The sequence below is a fragment of the Heterocephalus glaber genome, unplaced genomic scaffold (genome assembly GCF_053883595.1).
Source record: "Heterocephalus glaber isolate CG9 unplaced genomic scaffold, H.glaber_assembly_v1.0 deba00001773, whole genome shotgun sequence".
NCBI lineage: Eukaryota > Metazoa > Chordata > Mammalia > Rodentia > Bathyergidae > Heterocephalus > Heterocephalus glaber.
In genome coordinates this window covers 5,635,189-5,662,010 of record NW_028258463.1, presented here as the reverse complement: position 1 = coordinate 5,662,010, position 26,822 = coordinate 5,635,189, and positions in this window count along the sequence as shown.

Sequence of the window (26,822 nt, the reverse complement as noted above, 5' to 3'; positions counted from 1 at the left end):
CTTTAGAATATTCCTTTTTCCTTTTGCTCTTAAAATGTCCTGAGGTCACTGATTCCCCAAATCCTCCCATGCAGTGGCTGTGTGCTTCTCCCACTTCCTGCTTAACAGTGGCCTGGAGGTGGGGCAAGGTCCTGTCTACTGCTCATCAGCGCTTCCATATCCCTATCTCTTCCTCTATACCTGAAGAACCCAGCTCCTTCAGACCATACCACCTCTTCCCCTCCCAGTTCTCTTAAGTCTTCTGGTTTAACTCATTCACTGAAAAGGAAAGCACCTAGTTTTGCTTCTTTCTTTCCATCTCTAGTCCTTCCATTGTTGTTGGTATTTTCAAAATCACATGGAGAAGCCATCCAATGCCCTGGGCTCCAAGCTTGTTGGCTATGTCACCTCTAGTGATTTTTGCCCTTCACCGTGCTCAGCCACACATCACCATGGTCATGCCCTAGACCTGTACCGCCCACACATGGCAGCTCTAGCCATTTACCACATAGCTATTCAAATTTGAAATTAACTAAATAAAATTTAAAGGGGTAATGCCTCAATAGCACCAGCCACTGTTCATGGGCTCTATAGTCACATGTGGCTGGTGGATATAAAATTGAATTGTGCAGATATAGGACATTCCAATTACTGCAGAAAGCTCTATAGGAAGGCACAGCACTGACACCTAGTCATTTCAGTTTCAAGTGTCACACTCTGAGGCTGCCATCTGCACCTCCTATCTGCAGCTTATTCCCTTGAGGCTTAACTCTAATAACTCTTTGATTTTACCAGGACTTTCAATTCACTGGCCTTACTGCTTCTTGTTGTCCATTATCATTCTCATGCCCTCACTTTTCCCACTGCCTAATTTAAGCTTCACTGCCTATCATCTTAAACCCTTGCACAAATCTCCTCTTGTAGAGCAACTCTCTAGCTCCTGTCTTCTTCTGTTCTACTCAACAAGATAATCGCTATTGTAGATTAAATCTCCCCTTCTACATTGTATATATACCTATGGAGCTGAATACAGCTGGAGAAAAAGCAAAATTTTATTATCTTACTTAAAATGCATGACCACCAACCCCAAATGCCAAACACCTACAAATAAATCTAAAACCCTTGGCAAAACTCCTCCTAGAAGATTAAAAAATTATATAATATGTTCAGGAAAGACTCAAGAGTGCAAAGAGTCAGTGTTCCCCAAAATGATTATATATGTGATGCAATCCCAATAAAAATATGTTTCCATTCTAATTTGACAAGCTGTTTCCAGAATTTATTTGGAAGTGCAAAAGGGACAGGAATAGCTAAGGTAGTTTTGGACAATAAGGTGAAGGACTATTTCAAACTCTATTTCAAAGAATTTCAAAACCTGTGATACAGCTAAATAACTAACATAATATGATTTTACTAGTTGGCCGCTATTGACTTTTGGCTCCAAATTCACTCTTGTCTGTTCTGCTCTGTGATACAGGAGCTGGACCCTGTAAACATTTATTTCCTGGGAGTGAAAAGTTAGGCTTTGTCAGTGGAGGACACTGAGGGAACACTGCAAGGCGTATAGACTGCCTTGTCTGGGTTTTGTGGCTCTTGCTTTGGTTTTACAGTATGGAAGATGCAGTGGGAGCTTATGGGACTCAGCAGTGCTCCCTCTATCTTGCTCTTCCAACACCCCACTGGAGAGTGTTCACTGCCATCCCTGGGCCATGGCACCTCACAAGGAAATTTACAGCCCAACAATCCTGTCTTGCTGGCTGCAGAACAGTCTGATCCACAAGGTCCTAGTCAATGTCACCATGACCTAGTGAGAGCTGCTGCTACATATTCCCAGTGCATCTCAGCCTTACAGGAGAACCCCTTTTTTAAGTTTGTCTCAAGTTCAGGTACTCACACAGCCCTGGTGGTAGTGACTACTCTCTACATTTTCTATTTTTGTCTCCCTTTGAGTTCACTTTAAATCCTTTTAAAAATTGACTATATTTGTATTAATAACTTTATATTAAAAATTCCCTGTTCAGATTACTAAGCAAGGAATTCTGTCTCCTGATTCTATCCTGACTGATACAGTGGTGTATTGGTTAGCTATCCCAATTCTGGGACATAATGCATGATATACACAGTGTAATAGAGAAAGGTTTATTTTGGCAAACAGTTTCAGAGGGTTCAGTCTGTGGTCTTCTGGCTGCAAGGCAGAAATATCCCAGCAAAGGGTATGGTGGAGCAAAGCTGCTAACCAATGGCACCCAGGAAGAAGAGAGCAGGAGAAAAACCAGAGAGAATGGTGTCAGGGACCAGAAATAGCCCCCAGTCATGTCCCTATGACTCAATTCCCCTAACTAGACTCTACCTCCTAAAAACCCATTCAGCTGCAACCTTATAATGCAGTCACCTCTCCAGCAGTGTCTTAATCTAGTCAAGCTGGCAATCAAGATTATCATGGTACCACCCCTTCCAGAACAGAGGTAGGGGCTTCTGGGCCACCATACTACTGCTCCCAGTGGAGAGAAAGGGGCTTCTGGGCCGCCGTTCAACCACTCCCAGTGCAGAGGAAGGGGCTTCTGGGATGCCATACCACGGCTCCCAGCACAGAGGAGGTGACCCACATGGGTGCCAACAGTACCCTGCCCCCTCGAAATGAGAAGACACATAAACAAGTCTCAAATCCAAACTTCCAGATCACCTACAGCAACCCCAAAGGGAAATGAGGTGGAACCCTGTAATACTCAACCACCTGGACTCCCTGAACTGGCAACAAAAGAGGATCTGGAAAAAATGAAATCAGAAATAATTTCTTAGACAACAGCAGAGACTGTGCTCATAGTGCAGACATGATTAATAAATCTAGAGAAGAGCTCAGGTACATGATGAAATCCTAACATAAGAAACAAATGGAATCCATAAAACAGATGCAAACAGATTTCCAGGAGATTAAAAACTCCATTGAAAGTCTACAGCAGAATGAGCCAATGTGAGGATAGAATTTCAGATATAGATGATAAGATTGCAATTAGTGACCAGGAAAAGAAAAATTTCTTCAAAATTGTAAGGGGATATGAGAAACTAATCCAGCAGCTGCTAGATGATGCAAAGAAGAATAACATAAGACTGACTGGAGTCAATGAAGAAACAGGAGGGAGTGCAGATGACATAAAAAAAACTGTTGACAGAAGTAATGGCAGAAAACTTCCCAAGCAGGGGAAAAGAGCTTGACATACAGATAAGTGAGGCATAGAGGACTCCAAATAGCCTTGATCAAAAAAAAATCTACACATAAGCATATAATTGTTAAGATTCCAGAAACCCAACAGAAGAACAAAGTTCTACAAGCAGTTAGAGAAAAGGAAAAAATCAAATACAAAGGAAAGCCCATCAGAATCACAGCAGACTTCTCAACACAAAGCCTCAAGGCAAGAAGAGCTTGGAGTGATGTATTTCAAGCCCTAAAGGAAAACAGTCTCCAACCCAGATTGATGTACCCTGCAAAACTATCTTTCAAGATAGCCTATTTAATAAATGGTGTTGGAAAAACTGGATCTCAACCTGCCAAAGATTAAAACTAGACCCATACCTATCACCATGAACTAAACTAAGATCAAAGTGGATTAAAGATCTAAATATTAAGACAGATACACTAAACTTGCTGGAAGATAAGTTAGGTAGAACTCTTGAAGACATTGGCATAGGAAAAGACTTCATGATCAAAGCCTCAGCAGCACTGGAACTAGCAGAAAGAATCAACAACTGGGATCTCATCTTATTAAAAAGCTTCTGCACTGCAAGAGAAACCACCAACAGAGCTAACAGACAACCTACAATATGGGAAAAAATTTTTAGCAGCTGTATCTCAGACAAAGGACTACTATCTAGAATATATAAAGAATTGAAAAAAATCAGACCCCCCAAATTCAAAGACCCAATTCAAAAATGGGCATCTGAAATGAGCAGGCATTTCTCAGACAAAGAAGTAAAAGCAGTAAACAAACACATGAAAAAATGTTCAGCATCGCTGGTCATTCGAGAGATGCAGATGAAAACAATGCTGAGATTCTACCTTACTCCAGAAAGAATGGCTGCTATCATGAAATCAACCAATAACAAATGCTAACTGGGATGTGGGGAAAGAGGAACCCTGCTCCACTGCTGGCGGGAGTGTAGACTGGTGCAAGCACTGTGGAAATCAGTATGGAGATACCTCAAAGAACTAGGGCTAGAGGTTCCATTTGACCCAGCTATTCCCCTGCTGGGTATCTTCCCCAAAGAATTAAAAGAATTATACCACAGTGATATATGTGCACCCATGCTCATAGCAGCCCAATTTGTAATAGCTAAAGCTTGGAAACAGCCCAAGTGCCCAGCAACTGGAAACTGGATCAAGAAAATGTGGGGTTTTTAAAAATAAAATGGAGTACTACTCAGCCATAAAAAACGAGAAATTGGAGACATCTATAGCTAAATGGATGCACATTGAGGAGATACTCTTAAGTGAAATAAACAGGACACACATGTGTAAATACCAAATAGTTTCTCTAGTGTGAGAAACTGAAAGTGTAAATAAAGACTAAAAGGTATAATAGGTAATGTGAAATAGGAAGAAAAGGGGCAAAGGGGAAGGGAAGGTGGGAGGGGTAGGGGAAAGGAAAGAAGGGAATGGGATTAATATGAGAAAATGAAAAAATGAGAAAAAAAATCTTTGTAAATAGGGAGGAATGGAGGGGTTGAAGGGAGGACGGGGAAGGGGGAAAAATAAGAACCAAGAGAGATTATGTAAAGGTCCAAATTTCCAATGATGAATGTTATTATATTGTATACCTAAAATGTACCAATAAAATAATATTAAAAAAGATTACCTATCACAAGCGACATTGGCACAGATCAGGCACGTAGCACATAGACCAATAGCGTAGTAAAGAGAGCTCCCAGAAGGATCAGGGCATTTTTGGACACTTGAAGTAGACAAAGTGACCTTGCGGAGCAGCAGTGAAGAAAGTAGCCTTCTCAGTGCATGGGGCCCATCTGATTGCATTTCCTTCTACCCTCTCCATTGCCAGGCTGGCTCAGCCTCCCTGTACTTTGCCATGTGGTGGCTGCAGCAAGTATGTTCTTGCCTCAGAGTTCCTGAGGATGCTGTTCCTTTGCTTGGAATGTTCTTCCCCTGGATGTCTGGATGACTTCATTTAGCTGAATACTCACATCTCTGTTTCTAAGAGGGACTCTTCTAAAAAGAAAGAGATCAAAAATGTCATTTCCAGGTATTCTTTAGTCCCTTAGGTGCCATTTTATATATCTTGATGGTGCTTTCTAGCACTAACACTAAACATTTATGTATTTGTTTTTTGGCCATCTCTCTCTTAAAATGTAAGATCCACCAAGAGATACATTTTGTTTCATTTACTGTTACCTGGCCAGCACTGAGTTTTCAATAAATACTTACTGAAAGAACAAATGAATGACACAGTCACTGGGCCAGTGGGTCCTGGGATTTATTTGGGTTACATGCACATTCTTTTTAGAGGGTTGTCAGCCTCACCCTGGGGGAATAGCCACTGCTTGGGTCTTTCTCTAAGAATCCCTGACCAAGATGACTCCCATTGAGCTGAAGATTTTAAAAGGTGATGTTGAAAATATGTCAGATTATTTCTCTTTCATGCATAAAGCCTCAAATAACTTCCCATTGTATGTGGAATGGAATTCAGGCTCCTTCCTCTGGCCTCTTGGGTCCAACACTACCTGTCCTCTTCTTGTGCTTCTGGCTTTTCTCCTTGTCCTCTGCCTTTTGCTTTTGCTCCACCAGCCCCACTTGGTTCTCTTCTGTTCTGTGAACAGCACTGCAGTTCTTTCCTTAGAGCCTCTCAGCTTGTGTTCCCTCCCACTTACACACTTTCCCCTGATTTTCGCTTGCCTAATCCTCTGCCATTCAGTGCAGACCTGACCTTGTTTCTTCCCAGTGGCTCCCTCTCCCACTTCACCCCCTTTTGTTTTCCCATGGAGCACTTGTTGCTCCCTAAACATGATCTTGCTTATTTAGAGTGTTTACCCTCAATCTCCCTTCTCCAGCAGGACCTTGTTTTGTTTCGTTTGCTACTGTGATTCCTGGACAAACAGTTCCTGACACTTAATAGGTATTCAATAAATATTTGCTGAATAAATAAATATTTCATCAGTCACATCATTTATGGGGTGAAATGCTAGCCTTCAGAACAGATTCTCTTAGAAATAATGTGAAAACTTTGGGGCACTTTCTGTTTGCAGTAACTTTGACTTTCTTCAGACTCAAGCTATTCTATAAAAGCCTCTCTTTATTAAAAAGAGCAGACATTAATTTCTAGCCACTGTTTATAAATAAGATGCATTTTGTCCCTCCTACTTTTCCTTTGAAGGCTTTTTCTCTGATCTGTCCTTCTTATCTGAATATTGTGCTTCTTTTAGGATGGAAGGTAGGCTAATATTGCCCTCTCGTCCATAGGGTCTTTTCATTGGTTTTCTGGTTTATCAGCTTCAGGCAGTCTCTGGTGCTGTTAGGAAGAAAAGTATTAATCTCCTTCATTTATTTTATGTCCCACCTTTTTCCAAAACCAATTTGAGGCAGTTAACTTCTCTTAATTACTTTCTACCCTTGTTCTTTGAAGCTTCCAGAACTCTGTGAGGGTTCTCAGCAGTGCCACTGGGTCTTTGATTCCTTTTTGAAAAGTACAGCATTGCGTAGTTGGATTGGATGATCCTGGGTGCCTTTGTAGTTATGACATTTTGAGATTCCCTTCAGAAAGTGGAGGCAGTTAATGGCCAATCACCTTGGGAAGCTCCGTCAGTCACTCAGCTGCTTCTTTTTCTGGAGTGCAGGTCTTTGCCACTTCAGCTGCACTTCTTAGTCGTACTCATTTTGAAATACCATGTCTGTATAGCGGGTCCGCTTCATCCGTGGGTTCAGTGTGGATTTAACCAACCACAGATGGAACATATTTGAAGAAGAAATCACATCTGTAATAAAGGTGTCAACTTTTCCCCCCTTGTAACCACTCCCTTAACAACACACAAAAACTATTCACATGGTGTCATAGTCTGTTTTGTGTTGCTGTAACAGAATACCTGACACCGGGCACTCTATGAAGAAGAGGTTTATTTAGCTCAGAGTTTTGGAGGTTGAAGAGAATGGTGCTGGTCTCTGCTCAGCACTGGTGGGGGCCTCAAGGAGAAGCATCACAATGGAGGGACATTTGGGAAAGAGAGGTTATACGGTGAGGCAGGAAGCAAGAGAGAGCCAGGAGGGGGGCCACTTTTGCTTTTAACAACCACCTTTATGAGAACAAGAATATACTCCAATGAGAAGTGCATTCAAACTTCTTAAAGACCTAATTACTTCTCACTAAGCTCCTCTTCCTAAAGATTCCACTGTCTTTTGGCATCACAGGCCTGGGGACCAAGTTTTCTATGAGCCTTTGGGAGACACACTCCAATCACATGCACACCATAGCACCCAGCACTCATAGGGTATTAGATGTAATCTAGAGGTGACCCCAAGTATGTGAGAGGATGTGCATAGGTGCTGTGTGAATAACATGCCATTTGACATTAACAATTTGAGAATCCATGAATTCTTATAGCCACAGGAGGCCTGGAACTAGCTTCCTGAGAGAATATTGAAGGAAGATTATGTATTTTCTTTTTTATTAAAATGTGACCTTTCAGGGCCCTGGATTTAGCTTAGTGGTTTCGCTGCCTGCTGTGCAAGCACAAGGACCCGAGTTTGATCCCTGGTACCAAAAAAAAACAACAAAAAGAAAGTGGCCTTTTAAGTTGTTCTATATGGGACACGGAATACCATTTATTGAGCACAACTTTGTGCCACATACAGCTAGTTACCTCACATTGGTTTATTAACTTGTACAATTTCTACAATGTCATTCTTAGTTCCCCTATTCTAGTATGCCTCTTAGTACAGAAGAGAACAGCTAAGGATTAGAAAACTTTAGGGACATATGGAAGGTGAAATAATGATAAAGGGTGGGATGAGGATTTGAAGGCTGCCCTCCTTGGTCCCTATATCAGACTCTCTCAGGCTGGCCTCTGCAGATCTATCTGCTTCCATGGGTGGAAATCACACTGGAAGAGAAGCCCTGACTTTGAGTTGAGGTTGATAAAGGGAAGCTGAAATAGCTGTGGAGAGAATCAGTGACTTCTCTTAGCTTTCTCAGCTATGGATACAGATATGACAGGACAGTTTTAGTGATGACAGGCAGACGGATGGATGGATGGATGGATGAATGCATGGGATTAGATTTGGCTGGGGTCTTAAAGGTTGCAAAAGGGTTAGCTCAGATGGCAGAGTGGAGGCTGAGCTGAAGAATATGCTTTCCATGCACAGCAAGCAGCACATGTGAATCCCCTTAAGACCTGGTGCTTGTGGAGGCCGAATAATTTGGCAACACCAGAGTGAAGGCTCTGTGTACAGATTGGAGAAAGGATTGGAATGGAGGCTGCAAAGAGCAGCAGAGGGCAGGCTATGAAGAGCCTTCAGTATTTTGTTCCGTTGTTTGGAATGTATCCCAGAGTATGAGTGAAGAATCGTTGCAGAATGGAAGAGGAGCAATGCCATGTAGTTTTATTTCAGAAGGCTTGCTGTCCTTGCACTCTGTCTCCAATTCTTAGCACCTGACAAACTAGTTTTGGCTAGCTCTATGGAGAAATCTCTCTTTGGGAGAACAAAACGTCTTCCTCTTGCTGGTCCATGAGTGTCACCATGTTGCTCAGAGGCTGTGAAAGGGAGGTGAAACATCAGGGCCAGGAACTGTCATGGTCTGAATGGGGTCCTGTGAATAGAGGGCCCCATAACTGAGACTTGAAAGGTATTTTTCTACTGCTTTTTAGATTAGAAGGAAGCCTGCTTTTGCCTCAGCTGCCAAGGCATTCTGTGGGTAAATTTTCTGCTGGAAGTGAATCAATGCCAATTTGAATTCACCCAATAAACTCTGGAAAACAAAATTAGATTATTGGCTCTCTTTCCTTTAGCAGCTCAAGTAAGCCGAATACTTTGCCGCCTTTCAGATACCTGGAGGGAAGAATAGGCAACTTCTGGTATGAAAGGGAAGTGAGCAGAGAAAAGCAATGAGAACCTCCAGGCCAGGCTGAGGTTTTGTATGTAGTTTCTCAAGGCCCAGGAAGGTCGGTAACACCAAGCACAACACTCCTGGGGCTATGCTTTTCAAACGAAAGTGTAACTAACATTTGTAAATTGCTTGTTGATTGGAAAAACACTTTCCAAACACATAACCTAAGATGCCTCGCACAGCGTTCATCAGTTATTGGCTACCAGAAAGCGTGGTAAAAAACCTTAAGGTTGGGCTGGGGATTGTAGCCCAGTGGTTCCGTCTCCTGCCTCGCAAGCGCAAGGATCCGAGTTCGATCCCCGGTACCAAAAAAGAAAAACAACAACAACAACAAAAAAACACCTTAAGGTAAAAAGTCACAAGTAGAAAAAATTTAAGCATGACTTTAAGTTGAATTTTGATTCTACACTTTCATTTTAGACTAAAAATGTGAAGTCATCGAGTAGTAAACTTTTTGTAAGACTTTTTCCTTAGTCTGGTGAATCTGTCGATTCTGTTGTAAAGGCTGTCTGTGATGGTGATGACGAGAGCCTAGAGGTTTTTGTGGGGTTTGGAGTCAGACAAACTTGGCTTAGAATCTGGGTCCTCAGACTCGAGTGTCCTTGGGCAAGTCACTTCAGCTCTGTTGGCTTTAGTTCCTGTCTTTAAAAGGAGGTCAATGTTACCTGTCTCCCAGGGATGTTGGAGGACTGACTCAGATCTGAAGGACTCAGATCTGAAGGACTCAGTGTTCTCTGGCATGTGATAAACGTCAATAAAAGGCAGTTGCTGTTATAGTTGGTGCTTTCCAAATTCAGATTTCCTGGCACCAGCTCTGTATCATCCTGATTTATTGCCCGTGTCTCATGTGATGTCCTCATGCTGAGCCTGGTCCGTCTCTCCAGCCCTACCTCTGGTAAATAGTTCCAGTCTCACATCAACCTGTGTGACCAGACCTCTAAACATTTATCTTCTCACTTGTCCTTCAGCTTATTTTTCTCCCCTAATGCTAGTGCTTGCAGCTGTCTTGGTAATGAGGCCTTCTCCTTCTGTCACCTCCCACCTGCCTCCTGCTTCAGCAGGTCCAGAGCTCGTCCTTGGAAACTGCCTGCCTGGGGTAACAGAATGAGAGCCTCCCTCCAACCCTCTGAGGACATCCATGTTCTGATTTTGCAAACACGTTACATGGCAAGGGGAAGTTAAGGTAGGAGACGGAATTAAGGCTGCCCATCAGTTGGCCTGGGATGGAGGGATTATCCCGGATTGTTTGTGTGGGCCCAGTGGAATCACAAGTGTCCAGATAAGGGAAGGAGTGGGGCAGGAGAGCCAGTGTCAGAGTTTTGCATGCCAGGGAGACTCCAACTTCGACCATCACCTTTGAGGAGGCTGTGCACTTGGGGTTGTGGGAAGCTTCTAGACAAGGTGAAAGAAGAACAGAGTTTCCCCTAGATCCTCCAGGAAAATACTGTTTCGCAAACTCCTTGATTCTTTTCCAAGTGAAACCCTTTTTAGACTTCTGAACTCTAAGGTGTCCTTGAATTTCTGACCTCTAGAACTGTAAGATAACAAATGTATGATGTTTCAGACCACTAAATGCAGCAGTTTATTAGAGTGGCAATAGGAAACCAATACTCTGCCCTTTCAGACAGACCATGGTGGTTCAGCCCAGGCTTCAAGATCAAAAGACAAGATCACATGGATTTCAGAATATTCCCCAAAGAACTGGCACACAGAAAATTTATGACAAATAGCACCAGTCCAAAGTTTACCCGAGCTGTCCTCCACCATTTTGAAATGTTGAAAAGAAAATTTTATTATTCCCCACTACATAACTCAGTAGATCCTCAATCCTTTCCTTGACACCATCTTTTGATTTTAATGCCAGGCTCTATATTTTTATCTGATAAAATATTTAAAAATGATTTAAAAATTATCAAATTATACAGGCATAGAATATTAATGGGGGTTTTCAAGATTTTTACGTCTTTAAATAATGGTCCCTTTTAATCCAGTAAATGGTACTTGACCAAAAAATATATAAGACAGATGATGGGACATTGTTTGGGTGGAAATAGACAGAGAGAAATGGACAGAGAGGGAAGGAAGGGTCCCCAGTGTTCAGTCTCATTCTCTGGGACCTCTGAGAGATTGTACTGGAATTCCGAAGACACTGTTGTCCTAGATTTGGGCTTTTTTTATCTGTCAGATGGGAGAACTGTGGCCCACAGGGAACACAGCCAGCTTCAGGGAACTGCAAGTCTAGTTAATACTTGGGTGGAGACTCGAACCTGGGTCTCCATGCCTGGTTCTTGAGATGTGCTCTTTTAGCCATACAACATTGACCTAAAATCAAATTCTTGTTTTGTTTGATTTTTTCTGGTCACTGAGAAGGTGTGAGATATAAATGTTGTCTGTTAACATTCTGTGGGTAGCAGAATATTTTTCACCCAGGAATTTCAGGCTCAAACTTGTATCAGCTGCTAAAATCATTCCTTCCTCCTGCTACACTCATTATGTAGGTGAGGAAACTGAGGTCCAGAAAGTTAGAGTAACATATATTCCATCCATTTTCAATCAGCAGGTGTCACTTTGCATGACAGGTGATGACAATAATCTTCTCATTGCATAGCGTGGGAGCTGCCGCCACCAGACTGGTGAAAGAGTCTGAAAATTGGTAGAATTTTCCATGTAGAGGATTGCATACACCCAACATTGTGTGCTTATTGGAACACTTTAGAGGAAAGTGTGGCCTTCCATGGAGATCAATGAAAGATGACTAAATCCTTAATGAGCTTACCCTTGAGCTAATGAAATTAGATATCAGGACGTGTAATAAGAAGTCAACTTGGGAAACTTAAGTGAGCCCCAAAATTTGAAGGAAGAGAGATCCACTCCAGATCTCCATTAAGAGTCATTACTATGATTATGCCACCTGCCTTGCCAATGCAAGGTCCTGAGTTCGACCTCCAGTACCGAAAAAAAAAAAAAGTCATTACCAGCCACTCACCATGATAACTAGTATTGGAACTCATGTCTTTTTCCAGTTATTGAATATACATGTTCATAGTAAGTAGTCCTTATTCAGGAGTGAAGCTCTCCCTGTTCTTTACAAAGCTACCCTAAGCTTTGCTGAATTTCATTTTGGAGCTAGCTGTACGCACTTGCATGGCTTCACTTGCATGTACACATTTGCATGGTAGTCACCTGTTCTAATCAGCCAGGACTGATGCTATGGCTGTCTATGGATATTTTGAATATCACTACTGATGTAAATACCAGGATCAGTCAAGGTTCTGTTGTCTATCAGGAGCCATGCCAGGTAAGCAGGATCATGATAAGAATTTGCTCTCAGCAAAGTTTTTTTTTTTAACATGGATGTACTAGCAGGCGATGGAGCCAGAATTTAAACCCCTTTCCAACTGGCTTTTTGCAGCCATACACTTTTTAGCACATTGTGCTGCTGTATTTCAGGTGATGAAAACCATTTTTCAATTTGATGGGTTTCATCTGCATTTTATTAGTCTATTTCTGGAAAAAAACCCATTTGTACAACATTTTCCTTGCAGTCTTGTTTTTATTTTTCCTTTCTCCATCTCGGGTGGTGAGTCCAGGGTTTGATTTTCTCTTCACTTTTGGCACATTTCTCATCTTCAGAGCAATTTACCCTCTCTGACAACCCATCTGTCTCTCCTACCCCATGCAGGAGTACTCTGCCTCTTCCAATGGTCATTATTTCATATCATCCACCTAGTCTTCCCTGAACTTTTCCAGCTCTTCAGATGGTCCCTTGCTCCTTATCAAAGCTGTCTGATGGGTGGGAATCTTGCAGATGACTTGGACAACATTTCCCTCATAACTTCCCCTATCCTCATTCTCTCTTTTAGCAGTCTCATGGACCTATATCTGTATTTTAGTGGATTGTGTTTTTTTCTTATTAAAGAATAAAAAAAAGAACCTGTGGCTAGTGTACTGAATGCTACCACTGGGGAGATTATCTGGGGATCTGATATTTGTTTCCTCTGCTGAGTGCTTGCTGGAGTTATCTGGGGATTTGTTGGTCTTTGCTCTTGAGTATCGCCAAACAGGGAAGGTGCACTTACTGCTTTGCATCAGGGGTCAACATATTTTCTATTAACAGGTCAGAGAGTAAAGTTTCTCAGCTTTGCAGGTCATAAGATTTCTGTTGGAGAGATTCAACTCTGCTCCAAACACAAGACATAAAGGGATGAGTGTGACTGTGTTTCAATAAAGCTTTATTAACAAAAACAGGCAATGGACCAGATTTGGACTAGTGACTTTGGTGTGTTGAACTCTTTTCTGGAGTAATTTTATTTTATTTTTATTTTTTGGTACTGGGGGTCGAACTCGGGACCTTGCGCTTGCCAGGCAGGTGCTGGAACCACTGAGCTAAATCCTTGGCCCTAGAGTAATTTTATTTTTTACTTCTTACCTTTTCTTGCAAATTTGTGAACTTGTTATTTACTTAAAATTGTCTTTTTGGAAATAACCTAATATTCCATCTTGGAATTTGTTGTGGCATGTATTATTTAGATGTCCTCCCAATGCCTCATGTGCTCATAGGTGGGACTTTTCAGAGCCAGTTGGGCCTAGGGTATGTGATACTGGGATTAAGGGTGGTACTAAATTAGACCATTTATTGGTTTAGCATAATTCTGAGTATGGATAATGTGCTGCTCTATCCTGGGTGTGGGTGGCACCACTCAATAGGTTTATAGCTTGAATGGAACATAAGAGGAAAAAAAGGAAAGCAGGCTGGCTACTTACTACTGGTTGTCTGTGGCTTGCTGCCTCCTGCCTGCTCTGCCATGGACTGTTTCTGCTCTGTGATGTCCCTCTTCCATGCCACCCTGGCTTGGAACCAACTGACTGTGGACTGAAACCTCTACAAACTGTGAGCTGAAATAAATCTTTCTTCCTTTAACTTGTTGGTGTAAGGTATTTTGTCTCAGCATTGAGAAAAGTAACTAAGGCAGGGTTCTTGAAAAGGTCATTTTTGGAGAGAGAGAGAGAGAGAGTGGCAGGGAAAAAGAAGTTGGTACGTATTAGTCAGCTTTCCTGTTGCTGAGATACAATACCCAACAGCCAGAACTTGAAGGAAAAGAGGTTTGATTTGGCTTATAGTTTCAGTGGATGTGGTCCATGACTGGTAGCTCCAAGGCAGAAAAATCATGGCAGCAAGATGTGGCAGAGCAAAGATGCTTAGCTCATGGCAGCTGGGAAGTATAGCAGGGAAACAGTGCAAGAGAGGAGGGAGCCAGTTACCATATATAGTACGCAAGGTCATGCCTCCATGACCCACACAGACACATGTACAAGTTACTAACCCAATAGGTGTTTCAGTTATTTTTTCCAGGTTCTCCAGACCTTTAATGATGCAGAAGCTCATACTCAAATGGGAGAGTTGGACACAACTCTGTAAGCACAGTGACAACCCGGGTGGTGGGGACTTGGAGCACTTCCTACAGGTGGAAGCTAAAATCAATAGGTGTTTCTTAATCCTATCATGTTGCTATATCATGATCAACAGTCACATGGTGCAAGACAACATCATGTGCTATTTGTGGCATTAATAGAATAGCCTTCATCCAAGTGTTCAAGACGAAGTTGGCCATGTTGTAATTTGGAGATAACCTGAGGTGGGAGACAGAAGATTTGGCTCTGATCCTGGATGTTTTGCTCAGGAGCTGGGTGAACTTGGGGAGTCGCATCATGTTTTTGGATTTCACTGTTCTTTTCTGCAAATGGGGTTATTGTTTTTATTATTGCTTTATTATTAACTTTAATATTCTATACTGTTTTATTTTACATCTCTGATAATCATTTGCAAGCTGGAATAAGATTTTGTATCTTGAGGTATTGCTATCTTTTAATACCTTAAAGCTAATGTGGTATATGAATTATAATGAAGTCTACATGTAATAGAAAATCTAAATATTAGTAGCTTATGATATAGGTATTAATTTTTGTCTCAATCAGTTGTCCAGAGCTCATATGGTAGCTTTGTCATGTCAAAAGGGTCTCAGAAGGGCTGGGGATTTAGCTCAGGGGTTCTGGCACCTTCCTCGAAAGTGTAAAGTCCTGAGTTTGATCCTGGGTACCAAAAAAAAAAAAAAAGGGTCTCAGGGGCTGGGGATTTAGCTCAGTGGTTTCACTGCCTGCTACGCAAGCACAAGGACCCAAGTTCGATCCCCAGTATCAAAAAAAAAAAAAAAAAAGGGTCTCAGAATCCTCTATATTTCTGTATTCCTAGTTTTAGTATACTATTTTCATACTCAATTTCCCTTTAAAATTGCAAGGTGGCTACTGTAGCCCCAGTCATCCTATTTACATTCCAAGTGTAAGTATCAGATCAGAGGAAGTGGCAAAGGCTAATGGGAATCTGTTTATACAACTTTTCTGGAGCTCATCCAATGATGCGCATTTCAGTGCCTTTAGACACCCCATCTTCCAGTAACTGTAGAGTTTTAGCTTGTCACATAGTATTCTCAATAACATATAGGATAAAAAGGTAGAATAGGTATTAGGAAGGCAAAAGCAGTTTCAGCCACACAGAGGCACACGTAATAGCTCAAGGTAAGAAGTAGGTAGGTGTCCTAAACCACCCACAATTGGGGCACAGCATTTCATCTCACTAATCGGACATTCACACAAAGAAACAAGTGAATTACACAGTGGGTGGTGTAACCACATTAGACTGCATTTCAGTAAGAAAGCATTCTATCAATGATCTTATTTCTTTAGTTTTCCTTCCTCTATTTCCAGAATTCTTGACTGATCCCCAGTAGCCATATCAAGGGTGATAGTAACAAAATACTCACCATACATAGAAAGTCTTCATGAAGAATGATTAGAGCTTCACTCTGGAATTGAGTCACCATTTGTCCTACATACTTGTCAGATGTGAACTGGAAGGATACACAAATGCTAGTGCTGGTCCATACCCTCTCCTCAGAAGGGTGCTGGTGACAGCCCTCAGTGCTGGCCTGGGATGGATCCTTCTTTCTTCAAATGTTGGGAATCATCTGTTTCATAAGTTGACTTCTTACTAACTAATCTTACCTGCTCAAGAAGAAGACTGTAATGGTTTGGTTATTCTTTGTTGGGTTCCATGGAAGGCCACACTTTCTTCTAATGTGTTCCGACAAACACATGATGTTGGCTGTGTTCCCTCCTGTTTCACTGACTCTTTCACCAGAAGGCTCAAGTTGGTGGCAACAGCTCCCACAGTGTGCAGAGAGAAGGCTTTCATCACCACTAAAGCAAAGAGACACTTGCTGATTGAAAATGGATGGAAGGTATGTTACTTAACCTTTCAGCTCCAGCATGATTTTTGGAGGGGACAGACCAGAGCAAATGGGGTGCTTACTTCTTGGGTCTTTAAGAAGTTGCTGTTTACAGTTTGCAGCCTTGTTATTTGGGTGGACAAGCAAGATTTGGATCAGATCTTTCTTCCATGAAGAGTTACTCAAGTAACTAGACAAATGGAAGATTTAGTGGTAGCTTTCTTTCCTTGGAAATGATATAAGGTAAGAGGCCCTTCCTCTTATCACTTGACAGAGGGTGCTGTCTGGGAATTCCCTTTGATATGCTTGATGGGTGCGTTGGGAAAGTGGGTCCATTTGTGCTGTGGTTAAGGAGCCATTGAGAGGACAAGAGTCAAGGCCTGGGCCCCAGTGTTTCTCTTCTGAGGTTCAAAGCTAGTTGAGTAGTGGACGCTTCCAGATGGATTGCAGTAGGCCCCAGGGAGATGTACAGATTGGAAAGAAGAGCTAGGTCTCCAAAGGGAGCTTGTCATGAGAGACAGGAGTCTGGCTATGGACAGAGCCTGGAAGAAAGGTTGTGCTTGTGAATGTGAACTAAAGACCCATGATTCTAGACACTCTCCAGTGTCTCCACTACCCCAGCTGAGCTATGGAGGGATCACAGAGGACATCCAAGGATGTCCAAGCATCCAGGACAGAAAGAAGAACAGTAAGCAAGCATTAAGCTGAGCAGTCCCAACTTTTAACAGCGACAGAGACCATGAAAATAGACCAGTGTCCAGCAGCGGATGTAGGATTTTTTTCTACTTATTATTATTTTTTTTACCTAGAAGTTGGAAATAGGACTAAACAAGCCTGATGATATTTGGACCATTAAGGAAGGGAATCAAGCCCAAAAATGACAAAATGAGCATGTTTGACAATTACCTGAGGTATAAAAATATACAAATAAAGCTTATTTGTACCTACACTGGCAGGGTAGTTCATACCCAGCTACATTAGAAAATGGAGATAAATTCAAAGAGAATAAGAAGAAATTAGTTTTAGTGGATAGCAGCACAGCAAATTGACTACAATTAACAAAAGTTTATTGCATCTTTCATAATAACTAGAAGAAAGGAGTTTGAATGCTCCTGACACAAAAATAATAAATGCTTGAGATGATGGGTAACTGAATCCCTTGATTTGAACAACGCACCTTGTATACATGCACATGTTTTGAAATATCACACTATATCCGGTAAATATGTACAATTATTATGCATCAATTAAAAATAAAAGTAAACAAGATAGTTTGCAAATTCATAATAATTATAATACCTTAGTGTGTACTTTATTCTAGATTTTCTTTGTGCATAATTATATATACTCACATGATGGGGTACATAGTTTTGAAAATAGCTGTTTCTCTCTTTACAGTATAATATATACTTTTCTTGTCAATGTGTATTCATCTGTAATGGCTGAAATACCTTCTTTTTCTATACAGCATATTTTGTACACTGAATGTGTTGTCGTTCACTTTGCTCTATAAAGACAAGGGCCATGATTCTGGTTAGCCAGGGACTTGACTTCAGTTGTAGGGAGTGTAGACCAGCGGTTTAGAGTACTGGGCTTCAGAGTCAGGTAGACTCTGGCATTATTTCTGGATTTGCCGCTTATAAGCCATGTGACGCCGGGGAATTCATTTAACTTTCCTTACTCTCAGGTACCCCAGCAGTAAAATACGGTATGTGTAACAATGTCAACCTCATAGCATTATTGTGAGGATGAATATGTAAAATATACAATGCCCATAGCATAAGGGCCAACACAGAATAGTTATACAGACCCTGGTTGTTACAGTAGCCCTTGGTTCATTAGTGCAGTAACATTCACTAGGCACCTCAGTCATGTGCTTAGGTTGAGAAATCAGAATCTCCTCCCAAATCCCCTCCGGAAGCTCACAGATAGTAGAAATGCGGCCACAGAAGCAGAAGATAAGAGCTGTGAAGCGGAAGAATGCACAAGGGGCCGAGGAGTTAGGAAATGGGCGGTGTCAGGCTTCCTGCGTGGCTGTGTGGAGCCGAGAACACAATTATCAGGCAGTCGTAGGCTTGTCTTTGACTCTTCCTTTCCCCCAGGAATCAGGAGTATAATATAAGAAATTTATTTAATTGGTCTTTGCCTCCATTTCCAGGAACAGAGATCCTAAAACTTCGAATTTCTTGAGTGAGAGGAACATCCTTTCCTAGTCAGAAGGCGCCCCTTTTGAGCTTAGGCTACTAAGCGGGCTAGGGCAGGTCCCCCCAGATAGCCTCAGGATGGGGTTGGCAACCAGAAAGACCAACACTTAGAGGGAGGGAACTTTTGCCCCACCCACCACTCTCCAGGGAGAGGGTGGGGGCTCAGGGCTATGATTTTTAAAAAAGGGGGCAGGCTCCTGGGTTTGATCCCCAGTACCACAAAATGAAACAAAACAATTTCTAAAAGATCTTGAATAGCAAGATGCTACATGTTTCCAGATTGCGAGCCCGCTGAGGGGTAGAGGGTGGTGTACGTCATGGAAACGCCATGCCCCTGCCCTCTCCACCCTTGTCCCCATGCCTATTCATCTCTTCCTTCTTCCTGAGTTGTATTTTTTGTGATAAGCCAATAAATGTAAATAAAATGTTTCCCTGAGCTCAAGAGCCATCCTAACAAATTACTGAATCTGAGGGGAAGTCATAGGAACCCCTGATTTATTTTTATTTATTTATTTTTGGTACTGGGAATCGAACTCAGGACCAATAAAACTTTATTTGTAAAAACAATGCTAGTACTATAGGGGGAAAGGTTTGGTATGGGGAAGGGAATTCGGAAATGAGATCAGACCCATTGGTTTGACTCTCAACTTGGATTCCAACTGTTTAACGATAGGCGAGTTAGTTTTTTTGAGCCTGAAGTGGTTCATCCATAAAACACAATGCTAAATTGGCAGGAGGGGTTTTGAAAATTGGATGAATATATGGCAAACACAGGTACGAACTACAGTTGCATTATTTTTATTATTCTACTTCTAGTAGTCAAGTTGTCTATGAGTCTAAGAATTCTGCTGATATTTTTAGTTCAGGCTTCTCTGAGATACAGGCTGACAGCTCCTAGGTGATAGCTCCTCTGAGAAGCAATAAACAATCTGAGTGGATTCCTTATCCAGACTTATGCCTTATGGATAGATTAAAAAATGCTTTGGGGACAGCATTCGAAGTGGGGTGATGCAAGTTTATTTTTTGCAGTGCCCAGCCTGGGCCCCACCTTCTGGCCTGTTTTTCGAGGCAGCCTTCACTGTAAGGAGTCATTGCCTCCCTTCCTTCTATTGCACCTCTGTGGCCTGAGCTTCAGGGAAGCCCACATAAGTCTCTTCCAGGTGTCACCAGCGTCCTTATTCCTGTCCTAGGTGTCCTTCCCAAGTTCTCCATCTCAGGACTTCTCATCTGCTCTTTTGTTTCACAGGAATTGCAGACCTTGCAGGTCAGGTGCAGATGTTGCCTATGATGGTCAGCCTCGTGTAACTCGAGGCACAGATAGGAAACTGAGCCGGGTATTAGCTGGGAAGCGATGGAGGAATCACCAAGTTGGGAGACTGTTTTGTAGGGGTTGAGCGTGTGGCCCTGACATCAGGTTGCCTGGGTGAGAGACCTGACTTAGCACTGCAGGCTGTGAGCCTCTGGGCAAATGTTGGTCGTCTCCTGTGTCACATAAACACTGAAACTGTACCTGGGACCAGTGGTGTGGATTATGATGGCCATTTCCCCCACCTGGGAAGCAGCTTGATTTCTGGTGACTGGAGGAAGAGAGGCTGCCCTGTGCCCTCTCTCTCCAGAGTGATGTCCATTAGCTAGTGCATGACCCAAAATGCTCCTTCTTTAGCCCAGGAGTTTACATAACTATTTGGTTGAATGAATGCATGAATAATTCCAGAGTTGCTCACCTTCGCATTTTGCTCACTTGTTATTTTGTTCATTCATCCCACATTAATTGGACATCTACCATGTGCCAGGCATGATGCTTGATGCTCAGATTACAAATGAGCACCGTGTTTGCTGCCAGGGATCTGCTTGTCTGGGTGGATGACAGATGAGCCCACAATTACAGGACAGACACACCTGGGGCAGTGGCACGAACCGGGAACTCCGAGGGGTTTCTGGCAGGAAGTGGGAAGGATGTTCCAAGCAAGGGGGAACTTGAAATGCTGTGAGTTGTCCAAGGGCTTTGGAGAATTTGTATGAGTGGATCACGGGGCAACAGGGGAGAGTTGGAGGGTTGTGGGGCAGGAGAAGTCGATAGCATCAGATAAGGAAAGGCTGCTTGGACCAGACCAGCTTGAGTCTCAGCCTTATCTGGGGGTGATGGGGACCTCGGAGGGTGTAATCAGGGAGGAATAAGTGGGATGCTAAGGGCGAGGGGCTGCTGCCAGTGACCTTGTCCTGGGGCTGCCAGCTCTCTGTGACCCTGCAGCTCTGTCAGCCCTGCTGTCAGAAGCCCAGCATGTGAAGCAGGGTGGTTTCTTTTCCTTTTGCATTATTTTTTGTTTTTCTGGACAAAAGCTCCTGAAAATGTTATTTACACTCTGAAGAATGTTTTGCCTAAGGCAGAGTTGGACATCAAGCCCAACCTGCTGCCCGGTGACAGGTTGCTGCGTGCAGTGAGATCGTGGTGTGAATAGACAATTACCGGCCCCAACTGCCACACAGAAAGCGCCGAGCTTCCGAAGTGAACTGCTCAGGCCATGTTGGCTCCTGAACTGTGCTCCCTCTGTGTCTCCCTCAGGCCTCAGTTTACCCCCACGTACTGTGGTTGCAGCTGCTGGGCACCCAGTTTTCTTCCTTTCCAGAGCCCTTAGCCCTAGGCAAGCAAGCACAGGGGCTCAGGTAGCCTTGTGGCCTCTGCGGCAGGCTGTAGAGTTGCTGTAGAGCTGTGTGCACACAGGAGGTGGTTAATTAAGATGTCTTAAATCTGATTTAAAAATCTCTCCTTTATTTTATTTAAGAAGGAGGGAGGGGGCAAGAAAGGAAGAAAGAAGGAAAGGAGGGAGGAAGAAAGGAAGGGAGAAAGGGAAAAGGGAGCTAGTTGATATATATTAAAGGCTTGCCTATGGCTGGCGCTGTGTGGATAGTGTTCATTTAGCCTGTGTATATGTATATATTCTTGTCCAATAAGAATAGTATCCCCTTCTTACAGATAAGAAAAATGAGATTCTTTGAGGTCAAGAAATTCACTCTCATTTGTGAAACAAATATTGCCCCAAGTGGGTCTAGGACACAGGGCTCTTTTCAGCACATCCCACATCCCCCAAACTGCAGTGGATTATCAGCCTTGAGCTCCAGATCCTCATTTGGCCTCTGGAGCTCTGATATGGGCCACAGCTGATGTCCTGGGGAGGCCACCATGTGTCCAGGTGCACACAGTGTAAACACGTGGCTCCAGAGGCATGCTGGAGACTGGCACCATGAGAGGGTGGAACTCATGGGCCCGGGAGGGAGCAGCTGCCCTTGGGGGCTGTTGCAGGAACAGGGACCTTGATGCTGAGTCTAGACATGGTACCTCCTGCCCGGGAGAGAGCTGTAGGAGGGAATACCTCCATCTCACTTGTTTCCTGCTTGTGACAGGGTCCATTGCTGGTTCCCAAAGAGTAAGTGAGCCAAGGAACCTGCCAGTGGGTCTATAATGGTGGCCTCTGGGGTGCAGGGCAGGGTGGAGGAGGCTCTGGAGGGGAAAAAGAGACTCCATAGCACAACTTCTGTCCTTGGACTTGTGGAGGGAGAAGGCCCAGGACTCCAACGCCTGTGAAGTATGTGTTTCCACAGAGACATTCAGGTCCACAGGTGCCCCTGCCCTTGGGGGTGAGTCCATCTCCCCCACCCTGGGGGTTTTTTGGGTTGAAGGCCAGGTGCTGCTGGAACCCAGGGAGAGTCTGACCTCCTGCCCAGGAGGCCCACCTTCCTCCCAGGGCAGCCCCAACAGACTAAGAGCAGACAGCTTCTAAGAGCAGGGTGGGCCCTGGCTGGGCTGCTGCTGTCCCAGGACCCTGGGTGGCTATGTTTCTTCAGGCAGCAGGTAAAGCAGCCCAGCACGCCTTCCTGTGCCTCTTTCCAGACTGTGCTGGAGGCAATGCTGCCTGCTCATTGAACTACTCATGTCCCTCTGGTCATGAAGACTACATTTCCTGGGGTTTGTTTTGCAGTTTGAGTACAGCTATGTAACTGGATTCTAAGTCACTGTCCACAAACTCGGGAGTTTTGTCATCTATGTGGCTAGAAGCAAAGACTATCCTCGTCTAAACTGATTGGTGGTTATATGTTTAATGGGAGTTTCCGATGTCAAAGGAACTTGGGTCCCTGAATTACTCACTGCTTGAAGAAGGACTACCAAGAAGAGCTGATGTTAGTATTGAACTATAACTTTTACTATAACTATATAACTATATCTATATAACTATATATAACTGTCTATCTATATAACTATATAACTTTAACTTTTAGAGACCCAGTTCCCTATCTGTAACCCCAAACCCACTTCTTTATTACAAAGTGCCAACTCTGCAATTAAACCTGAATACTGAGGTTTTAGTTTAGAAAAAACAACTCATGTACTTGGTTCACGTGCCGACAGAGAGGCCCCTGTGTGCCATAGGTTCGCCACCACTGAACTGTAAGAAAGACATGAATCTTTGTTATATTGAGCCACCGAGATTTGGGGGTTGATGATTATAACAGCTAGTTTTAATTAACATCACTCACTAATATACTCTCCTCCTCCTAGTCATTGGTCTGACAATGCCAGGTCTATACTTACTGATGACACCTCAAGTTTATACTTTATGTGCTGAGCCCTGAAAAAGAGATATTAGTGGGTGTAGGGAGATACACTCTATTTGGACATTCATTCTGCTCACAGAGAAAGATTATGATGATTCTTATTTAGTTGTGACTCTGTGGCCAATGTTTTGCTAGTTTTGAAAAAGGTGCTAGGTATTTTCAAACATGTGAATTCACTTAATCCTCTCAAAGATCATGAGAGTTAGATATTTATTTTTCATCATCTCTGTTTTACATAAGAGAATGCTATGGCTCAAAGAAATTGAATAACTTTCCTATCATTGCCCAGTGGGGGAGCCAGCAAGTTCCTAATAAATTGGAAGGAAGAGAGGACCCTCAGATGGAACAGTACGGAAAGACTTTCACGATGGCATATGAAGAAGGTCAGGTAACGTGAAGGCTCTTACCAGTAATGAGAGGGGGACTTAGGATAAATGAGCTGGTAAAGTTCAGAAAGCTTCACTAACCATTTTGTTAGGATTCAGAAAGTTTCCCCAAGCATTGTGTGTGTGTGTGTGTACGTGCGTGCGTGCGTGTGTGTGTGCACATTCTCAGTGAAAAACACTTAGAAAGAGAATAACAGACAACATCCTACCCTTTTACACTAGAGCACCGAAGTTTGCCCAGTTAGCCTGCCTACTGTGATGAAGCGCTGAGATATGAACTCTTGTTCAAAGCCTGTTCTTTTTTTTCTTTTACTGGTACTGCAATTGAAGTTCCTTTAGAAAGTCATCAGACTCTAACCAGAACTCCAAAATCATTCCTGCTCAAATTTCTAAATATTCCACCATGATGCCACCTTTCAACATTTGGGGAACCAACCTGGGGGATGGGCCCGCACCCCTGGCAGATGGGGCAGCTGGCACATAAGTCCCCACGTTCTGCTAAGCTCCCAGTCTTGGACAATTTCTCCACCCATATGAAGGTCTTATATTACTTTGCTTCTGCTAAGTATTATTTTTTTGTCATAGATTTAAGAACTATTGATAGCAATCTATGGCTTTGACCATTTCCTCCCCAAAGTCATCAGTTTTTAAAAAAATGTACTCAAGGAGGGTCCACCTAGTTATGTGTCTTTGGTCTCAAACATGGGCTGAGGTGACCCTCACGGGTAGTACTGGTGACTTCTGGAGATCGTGTACCAGATTTCTCCTCTTTTCCATTAAGTTACATTGTCCTACTAAGCTATCCTTGGTGTGATGGAATCTCTCTAAGCTTGGTAGTTCTGGAAAGCTTGGGTTGTTTGCCATTTGAGTGATGGTCGAGCCATCTGAATTTTTAGATTTGGGTTCTTTCCACCATTTTCTTTTGTCAGAGCCCAGTTTCCTCTGACAAGATTTATTATCATTTTTCATCCTTCGCTTCACTTGGGTGTTTGACAGATCCTTAGTAATTTCCACACTTTGGAACTTGCAGGAAGGAGCTGGTTTCTGATGTTAGACTTCTCGCTCTAATTGGTTTGGGTCTTTATCATGCACATTCTCATCAGAATAATCCTACAGCCAGAATCCTGAAGATGGCCTCAATGATTTGACAGTTATTTTAATTTACTGAAAACAAAAATAATTGCTCTGAACTCTCCTGGCTACCTCCGGTCCATCCCTGGTTGGGAAAGAAAACCAGGAGTGACAAATGTGATTTAAAGCTGGGGCAAGGTGTCGGCGATGTCTCTAGCAGTGATCTCTGCAGTCCCAGAGAGACCCCCCTTTGGAAGGGTGGAGTCTGAACTTTCAGGGCAGAGGAAGGAGGATCATAAAGTACAGTGTTGAAAAGTGCATAACACCTGAGTTTGAATTCTGGTTCTGCCACTTGCTGGGCAAGTTCATAAACACTCCGAGCCTCCTTTTGGCGCACAGTGCTTGGGCATAATAATATTTTAAAAAACATATGACTGTTGGGTTGTTTGATAAGTTATGCCAGTAAAGTGCATAGCAGAAGCCTGGAACATGAGAGCTGTGCAGTCGCTAGCAGACATTGCTCTTCACAGTACTTTCCCCTCACCTAAGTGATACAATAAAGTTAGGTCTAGGCAAGGCTGTGGTCTACGGGCCAGCGGCTAATTATTTATGTTCTCTGCCTCCCTATAATCCCCTCCCTTCTCAAGCGGGTGCCTTCACCCCTAGCATTGCCCATTGTGAGCTTTTAAATTGAGGTACAATTCACATAAAATAAAGTTATCCATTTTAAAGCAGGCAACTCAGTGGTGTTCAGTACATGCACAATAGTGCACAACCATCTCCTTACCTTACCCCAGAGAAAACCTGTTGCTGGTCAGCAATTGCTCTGGTTCCCTCTCTTCCTAGTTTCTGGTGACCGCTGGCCTGTGTTCTCGTGGAGTGATCTATTCTGGATATTTCACATCAATGAAACCCTGCCATTTGTGGCCTTTGTGTGTGGCTCCCTCCACTCACCATAACGTGGTTCAGGTTCAGGTTTATCCCCGCTGTAGCATGTGCCAAGTCAGGCCTTGCCATACATGATAATTGTCCCCCATGTGTGGACGTTTTCCACGGTTTGTCTGTCCATTCTTCCTCATGGATACCTGGTGGTTCCCAGCTTTGGGCTGTGGTGAGTAGTGCCGGTTTGAACACGCTTATGCGGGCACTTGTTGGAGCACTTGTTTTCAATTCTCACACTACTGGTTACTTATTTTAATTCATCTCTGCTGTGTTTTTTAGCAGCCCATTTTTGGAGAGGCGCCAGGACAGAGTGGTGATATATGAGCACCCCTCGCCGGGCTCTTCTTCCTTGTTACTCCCAAGCTGCACAATATCCATCTCTCTGTACCTCTGTTTTCCCCTCTGTAAAATGGAATCTGCAACAGTGCCCATCTTACAGGAAGATGGTGATGATGAAAGGCATCCCTGTCTGCTGAGCACACATCTGTGTGTCCTGAACATTAGCAGTCACCATCAGCCTCTCTTGCCAGTACTTTCTTCCTGGCATTGCCTTTTTAACCTTTTTGTTTTCAATTTTAATTTTGCATTACTACATATTTGCAGTACATCATGCTTACATTCCTAGTGTGGAGTTGGTCCATGCACATAACACATCTTGATTCTTTTTGCATCCCCCTTTCCCCGCCTTCTCTCCTCCTCTGGGTCCTCTTTCCATTTGCAAAGATGTATCTCCCCATTTCTTATTATCAATCTTTTATTTTGCTCTTTATTTATATTTTTAGTTTCTCCTATAAGAGAAATCTCGTAATATTTAAGCTTATGTGTCTAATTTACTTCACTTAACATTACAGTCTCAAGGTGCATCCATTTTCCTACAAATGACTCAAATTTATCCTTCTTTATGGCAGACTAGTACTCCATTCTGTACAAATACTACATTTTCTTTATCTATTCATCTGTTGATGGACATTTAGGATCTCTCCATCTTTTTCCAGGAGTAGCTGATGGCTGAAGTTTCTTCCTGGGCAAGATCATTGAGGAACTGGGCTGTCCTCTTTACTCAGGGAGCTTTGGGTGTTTGGAGGACTAGGATCTTTGAAATGGAAAGAAGACACCAACTAGCTTTAGGAGATCTTGGCTTTGAGTTTCTGCCTGACCAGAAAAAAATCTAAAGTGCCTTCCTTCTTCCCCTCCACAGTGCCCAGGACCAATGACCCAGGTATATCCCCAGTTCCCGTATGG